This window comes from Gossypium hirsutum, chromosome D03 (genome assembly GCF_007990345.1).
Source record: "Gossypium hirsutum isolate 1008001.06 chromosome D03, Gossypium_hirsutum_v2.1, whole genome shotgun sequence".
NCBI classification, from domain to species: Eukaryota; Viridiplantae; Streptophyta; class Magnoliopsida; order Malvales; family Malvaceae; genus Gossypium; species Gossypium hirsutum.
Genome location: NC_053439.1, coordinates 30,901,905 through 30,909,691, shown reverse-complemented (window position 1 = coordinate 30,909,691; position 7,787 = coordinate 30,901,905). Strand labels below are relative to the sequence as shown.

At 34.5% G+C, this 7,787-nt stretch overlaps 1 non-coding gene across 1 annotated transcript; it reads right to left on the bottom strand.

The window, feature by feature from the left end:
• Positions 1-973: 973 nt before the first annotated feature.
• On the bottom strand, positions 974-1,080 carry LOC121215710 (small nucleolar RNA R71). Its single transcript, XR_005911686.1, has one exon. It is a non-coding gene; the product is annotated as a small nucleolar RNA R71 (small nucleolar RNA).
• Between the last annotated feature and the right edge of the window lie 6,707 nt (positions 1,081-7,787).

The following is a 7,787-nucleotide window of genomic DNA, read 5'->3' as shown; positions in this document are numbered from 1 at the left end:
TTGAGTCAGGTGTTGTAATTTTTCTAGCTTATTCATGTTATTGTTATTAAAACTTGTGATTTGTTGCTAAACCATCTCATTGCATTTAGGTTAGTTCATTTGCATATAGTTGATTAATTTAATTTTAACATCCATCACCTTAAAAATATTGTGTTCTCTTAACCAACTTGTAAGTATTAATTTTACAATTATTGATTTAAACACAGTCCTTATGGAGACGAGAACTCTTTTTACTTACTTATTACTTGATAATGATTGTGTACACTTACACATTCCATCTCGAACCAAGTTTTTGGCATCGTTTCTAGGGACTGATAAATTAATCATTATTTGTGAAATTATTTCTTACAATTTGGTTTATTTATTTTTATTCTTATTTCTTTAATTTTTTTATTTGTGATTTTCTTCTCATGTGTTTACGAGCATAAATCGAATCACAGATTTACTCTTTGTAGACCCTGAAATCTAGCGAACATTTAGACAAATGAGATGAGAAAGACTAGCCCAGAGACAAGTCATAGAAATAGACCTTGAAAATCCAAACGAAGTTCAATGGAATAGAGCCATTAATGCTCGTAATCCAATCCTTATTGTTGATAATAAAGGTCGAGCCATAAGGTAGTACGTTGTGCAACTTTTTAATGAGTTAAATTTTGGAATTAAGAGATCGGAGATCGAAACACCACAATTTTAACTAAAGCATGTGATGTTCCAGAAGCTTCAAATAATGGGCCAGTTTAGTGGAATGCCCACAGGAGATCCACACCTTCAGCTTCGATTGTTCATGTAGGTGAGTGATTCCTTCAAGATAGCCGATGTAACCGAAGACACATTGAGGTTCAAGTTGTTTCCATACTTGTTGCAAGATTAAGCATGAGAATGTCTTAATTTGTTGCCACTAAGTTCAATTTCTACTTGGCAAGAATTAGTTGAACGCTTTCTGGTTAAGTATTTCCTGCCTAGCAAAAATTTTAAGTTGAAGAATGGGATCACCACTTTTTAGCAAATAGATGATGAATCCCTATATGAGGTATGGAAAATATTCAAAGAGCTACTACGCAAATGCCCTCACCACGAGATTCCAAATTGCATTCACCTGGACACATTTTATAATTGTCTCAACACACACACTAGGACGGTGGTAGATGCTTCCGCGAATGGTGTTCTCCTATCTATGTCTTATAATGAGGCTTATGAAATCATCGAGAGAATAGCTAGTAGCAACTACCAGTGGATGACTAATCGAATAGCTTCAAGAAGATGAGTAGCAGGAGTCCATGAAGTAGATGCCTTCACTTCACTTGTAACTCAAGTATCTTCTATCTTTTCAATGTTGAAATAGTTTACTACTAATGGTTTAAACAATGTTGCAGCTCAGCAATTGAGTCAATTTGATGTTATGTCCTGCATCTATTGTGGGGACAGACATTTGTTTGAGAATTATCCATCAAATCTCAAGTCTGTCTATTATGTAGGGAATTAAAACCATAATAGAAGTGTACAAGGACCACAATCCAACTTCTATAACCCTTCATGAAAAACCCATCCAAACTTTTCCTAGAGTAACCAAGGAGCTGAACCGAACAATAACTACATGCAGTATAGATCAAATAAACCTCTTGGGTTCAATCAACAAGTTCAAAAACCACATCAAGCTAAACTGTCTAATAGTTTGGAGAATTTTTTGAAGGCAATCATGGCTAAGAATGACGCTGTAATCCAGAGTCAAGCAACAACACTGAAAAATTTGGAGAACTAAGTAGGACAATTAGCTACAAAGCTTCGTAATCGACCATAAGGAGCCTTGCCAAGTGACATGGAAAATCCAAGGAATATGGGTAAGGAACATTGCAATGCAGTTGCTTTATGAATAGGAAGGACTTTGGAACCCAAGAAAGTTGAGATTGAAGAAGAACCTGTCAAAAGAAAGCAAGATCAACTGTTAGTTGAAATTCCTACACTAGAAAAGCCAGATGTTGCAAATTTTAAAGAGGTAAAATCTAAACTAGTGAATTCTGATGAGCTAACCCCTTCGTTAGATGCAAATATATTACCTTAGAAAAGCTATCCAATCCAATCCAAGATAAGGTTCCATCACCTCTGTATCCACAAAGACTCAAGCAGCAGAAATAGGAGGTTCAATTCAAGAAGTTTTTGGATGTTTTGAAACAACTTTACATCAATATTCCATTGGTAGAAGCCTTAGAACAAATGCCCAACTAAGTCAAGTTCATGAAGGACATTCTCTACAAGAACAAGAAGCTTGGTGAGTTCGAGACTGTAGCATTAATAAATGAGTGTAGTGATTTCTTATAGAACAAGCTACCTCTGAAAATGAAGGACCCCAGAAGCTTTACTATACCTTATAACATTGGAGAATCTTACTGATACGAGTCACAAAGGCCCAACTCAAGCTTAAGAACGTGATGGGCTCAAATTACCACAAGGCCCAATAACGAGGTCAAAGGTCAGGCAAATGCGTATGAAACTAAATGGAACCGTTCAAGACTTCATTAGCAATGCCTTAGATGCGTATACAAAGGAAAAGGAAAATCAAGATTCACTTTCTTATTTTTAAGAAAATCAAGAAACCGAATCGTGGTCCAATTTTGCTGTTTTGAGCGATTTCAAGAATCAAGAAAATCAAGATTTCAAATCTTGGAAATATTGGTCCAAGAAACTGAATCTTGCAGCTAAGGCGCATTGGATCTCAGTTGCGAGCATCAATGAACCAATTTCGGGACAGAACGGATTACAAGCCCAAGTTCTTGAAGATACGACCCAATAAGATGTTCCAAGCTAGAGGTGTCCATGGGCCGGGCCGGGCCATAAAAAAATTTCAACCTGCATACCAGGCCCGGGCCCGGCCCGGCCCGTTTTTAATTAAAATTAAAATTAAAATTATTTTTTTAATAAAATTAAAACTAATTGTTATTAAAATTAGTTGTTACTTGTTAGTAAAATTATCAAATTATTAATTGTTAATTGTATTAATTGTTGTAATAAAATCTAACATTTGATTAATAAAATTATCAAATTATTAATTGTATTAATTGTTAATTGTATTAATTGTATTAATTGTTGTAACAAAATCTAACTAGTAAATCTAACATTTGATTAGTAAAACAAACTTGATGTTTTTTTATTTTTATTTTGTAACAGATTTCTGTTAAAACAATAACTAATGGAAATCTGTTAAACAAATTTCTTTTATAATGAATTGACATTTAATATGTATTATTAAACATATACAATACATGGGTTTATTTATTCCATTTCTATTTCTATTTTGATATTTCTATCGAAGGTTGATAATTGATCCTTGAAACTAATGGCCCAAGATGTCTATATCACACTTTTAAGATATATATGCTAAATTTTAAATTTTACGAACAATTTATACTGGTAAAGGTATTCTTCCAACATATCATATCACCTTAAAATTTTAAAATGCACCTACCATGTGCACAAGTTAAGAAGAATTGTCAGTTTATGATCATGGGCATACATGAATTCGATTAGATCTTCAATTTTCATCAAACCCTACACTGCAAGTTATTGAAGTATGTGGTACATAAGTCATGAGACAAGAAATAACACTTTATTTTAAGTGGTGAAATGAAATGGAAATTACACGACTTCAATGCACCTACATGCTTTAAAGAATGACATTGTATATACCAACAATGTATATATCACTGAATAAGAATCAAGAGCTAATGAAGTTAGATTTATTGTTTTCTTATCCCTCTTTTATTGAACATAGAAACATTAAACCAGAAATCCTTATCAAGTCTTCTCGAAGAAACAAACTTCTACTCAGACCTTCAATAATAAAATTCAATATATTTGGTGTTTGCAACCTTACTCTCACTTGAGGAAGCCAATAACCAAATCTGTTCTATTTCTTATTTATACATAAATTAGTTGGACAAATAAAGAATTATAGAAATCAAAATTTGGTAGGAGAAGGAGAGTCTTGAACAAACCTTTGTCTAATATTCAATACTCTCAAATCTCTCAAAAGAATTATTTTTTGTTAAATTTGGGGATCTAATTGTTAACAATGTTGTAATAAAGTTAAATTTAACAAAATAATTTTAATATCATTAGCAATTGAATTTAAATTCCGAAAAAATGGTAGGTATCAATTTGAATATTAAAGTAAAACTGAGGTGCCACATTGAAAAGCCTCTGATTTAACTTGGTACCCGACTTCTCTTATCTTAAACCTCACTGAAACACTCTCTCGACTCTCTAGCTTTGTCTCAAACCCCAAAAATTTTCTCAAAAATGGCTTCACTTTCTCTCCAACCCAAATTTTCTCTACATCCAAACAACTCAATTCTCCATTTCCACCACTAAAACAAACCTCAAATAATCTTCTTCACCAGAAAAGTAAAAATAAAAACAAAAACAAAATGCTCTTTTATAGACCCCCAACAACAACAACAACAAAAGCAACGAGAAAGTTTCACAAGGAAAAAGAAAAGTGTGACTGAAACTGAGAAAGGAGTTGACCCAGTTGGGTTTTTGACGAAATTAAGAATTACCCATAAGGCCTTTATTTCCAGATATAAACATATAAACAAACAAACCCAGTTGGGTTTTTGGCGGTTCAAAAGTTTCGATTAGCCATATTTGATCATACAATCACAAGGATTCATCAACAACAACAACATTAATATAATTTCCTTCCCAAAGTGTCATTAACAAGGAAGATAACATAATTGTAACCATTGATTCAGAAGAAATGAAGTATCTTAAAGAGAATGAAAACGAGGAAACCGAAGAAGATGAGCAAACTCGTACCTGTACCAAACTCCTCATGCTTGTATGCTTGCTTCTACTTGGCTATTCAAGAATAAACAAACCGACGGAGGTGGATCGGTGGAGGTCTTGATGGTGGAGGTGGATCGGTACTGGAAGACGGTCGATTTTGGGTGAGGTACAGCACAAGGGTTAGGGATTTTGGGTGATTCTTCTGACGAGGAAATGAAAGTAAAGTATTAAAATAAAAAACTATTATATTTTAAAAATAAAAAAATATATATTTAATATATTTTCGGGCCGGGCCAGGCTAGGCCCAGGCCAAAAAAATTATGCCCGAGGCCCGACCCGTTTTCTAAACGGGCCTAAATTTTTACCCAAGCCCATATTTTGGGCCTATATTTTTACACAAACCCTCACATATTTCGAGCGGGCCTTTGCCTGGCCCGGCCCGTGGACAAGTCTATTCCAAGCCCAACCAAGAAGTTTAAATTAGACTTAGTTCAAAATCAGGCCAAATTGTCAAAGTGGCCCAATTTGTAAAATTTTAATTCTTTAAAAACTTAGTTTTAATTTTTAGACTTTATGAATAAATTTCTATGTAAGAATTCAGTCCAAGAGGCCCATTTAAAGGCCTTGGACAAAATTCCCTTGAAAGGCAACAATTAGGGTTTTTTTTAGTTTTCCTAGCAGGGATAAGAAAGTAGTTAGGAGGCCTATATATATGGCTTGGCCGGCCACCCTTATAGATGATATATTGAATTTAGATTTTTTTTTGTGGTGTGAAAACTCTGTTTGAGTTTCTCCAAGAATTCTCTCTTGAGTTTTCTTTAGAAGTAGTTTTAACAATCTTTTTTGATTGTGGGAGCCATCTTCAACATTTTTCTTGCCGTGTTTTTACATTGGAGGGAAGATTAGAGCCGTTTGAAGGGAGTTGTGAAATCTTTCTTGATTTCAAGGCTTCTTAGGACTTTATCTATCTTTTTTGTTGTTTGTTCTTTTTTTTAATTATTTTTGTTTGTGTCGAATTGTTGATTAACTTGGTTTAATTGTTCTTGTTGCATTTCCAGCCATTCCAAGCTTCAAGGATCTGTTTTGCTACATTCTTTGGCATCAAGAAACATTCTTTATTCATCCTTTCTTGCCGCCCAAGTATCATTCTATTTCAATTTGGTTTTCTTGGTCTTTTAAGTTTAATTTTCTCTTTTCTGTTTCCGTTTCAGATCTAAGTGTCGATAGTTTTCGTTGGGCTTTCCCGTGACTTGACAACTCGATCTTGGTCCACGCACGATCCTCTATCACTTAATGTGGTAAAGTTTTACGTAATCTAAGGGTGAGCATCAACTTGAAGCCAATGTCTGTATTTAAAATATTGGAGATAGGTGATGCTCGACCAACAATTGTGACACTGTAATTGGTGGATCAATCTTTGGCACACCCAGAAGGAAATATAAATGATGTTTTGGCACGTGTAGATAAGTTTATTTTCCTACTAATTTTATTATTTTGGATTTTGAAGCAAATAAGGAAGTGCCGATCATCTTGGGAAGACCTTTCCTAGCCACAAGGAGAACATTAATAGACGTGCAAAAAGGTGAACTCACTATGCAAGTTCAAGATGACCAAGTGACTTTTAATGTTCTTAAAGCCATGAAATTCCCTGATCCGGTGGAAGAATGCTCGGTGATGGAAGAGATAGAAGCCTTAGTTTCTATAGAATGAGAGTGAAATTTTGTAGAAGACCCATTGCAAAAAACCTTAGGATTTGAGCCATTAGAAGATGGACAAGGTAAGGAAAATATGGCTTTGATGGAAGCCAATCTGAGGGACTATATTCAACCAGCACAGTTTGAACCATTGGAATTGGAAGCTCGATAATTCACACAACTAAAGTTGTCAATCGAGGAACCACCCAAACTTGAATTAAAGGTACTTCCTTCTTATTTGAAATATGTTTATTTGGGTAACTGTTCTACTTTGCTTGTGATTATCTCAGCAGAATTGTCACACATTATAAATTATTTATTGTTTCTACTAGTTTATGACACAATGAGTAAAATAGCCTAGTGTTTAAGTGTGTGAATTAATTCTTAGTGGTCTCGAGTTCAAGCCCCCACAAGCTCACCCTTTTAATTAAATTTTTAACAACTTTAGCTAAGTGTGAACACCCATTCCATCCAACCCATGTTGCCATACTAGGGAAGATTCTTTCCTTGATTAAACGGTCAACATTCCCCCTTTTCTCCCCTTTTCACTCCCATGATCCTTTTTCCATGCCTTTGTTGCCTCAACCTACCAAATTCCCTCCCTTACCTTACCTTGTTCGGCCATGCACCTAGACATGTCTAATTCACTTCTTATTTTTTTCATTTTTCTCTCTGCCCCTTTCTTTGTCATCTATCACCTCGATCCTCCCCCATTTCTTTATTTTTTTCTTCCATTTCACCACATAGATCACCCTTTCTTCTCATTTCTCCTCTACTCCACCACCATATAAGGCTGCCACACCTCCACCTCACCACCACCTCTCCACTGCCGCTGTTGACACCATGACACTGTTATACCGTCACCGTCAATCAGCACCCAAAAATTTCTAATTTTATTCTTTTCTCCTCTTTTCAAAGTTCATCTATGTAATCCCTCAATTTTGATTTTTGTTCATTAATGGGCTTTTCCCATCCTATTTTCTAACATTTTATTTTACATCATATTATTTTTTGGTAGTGTTGAATCTTTCTCTTTAATCATCATATCACGGGAAATCATTGAACCCTCTTTCCTCTGTTACTACGTAAGTATAGTCAATCTTTTGTCCTTGATTCACTCTTGTATATTTTATACATACATACTCGACTAAGACAACACTAACCATTTCAATTTATGGGTTTAATTGAAGTGCTAATAAAAAATCCTAGTTTCATAACCCCAATTATAGAAGTGTGCAATTAAGTAAAAGGGTTTCAAGCTTGAAAATTAAACTCTTTCGTTAGAAGTTGGAATTAGGATAATTGTGAACA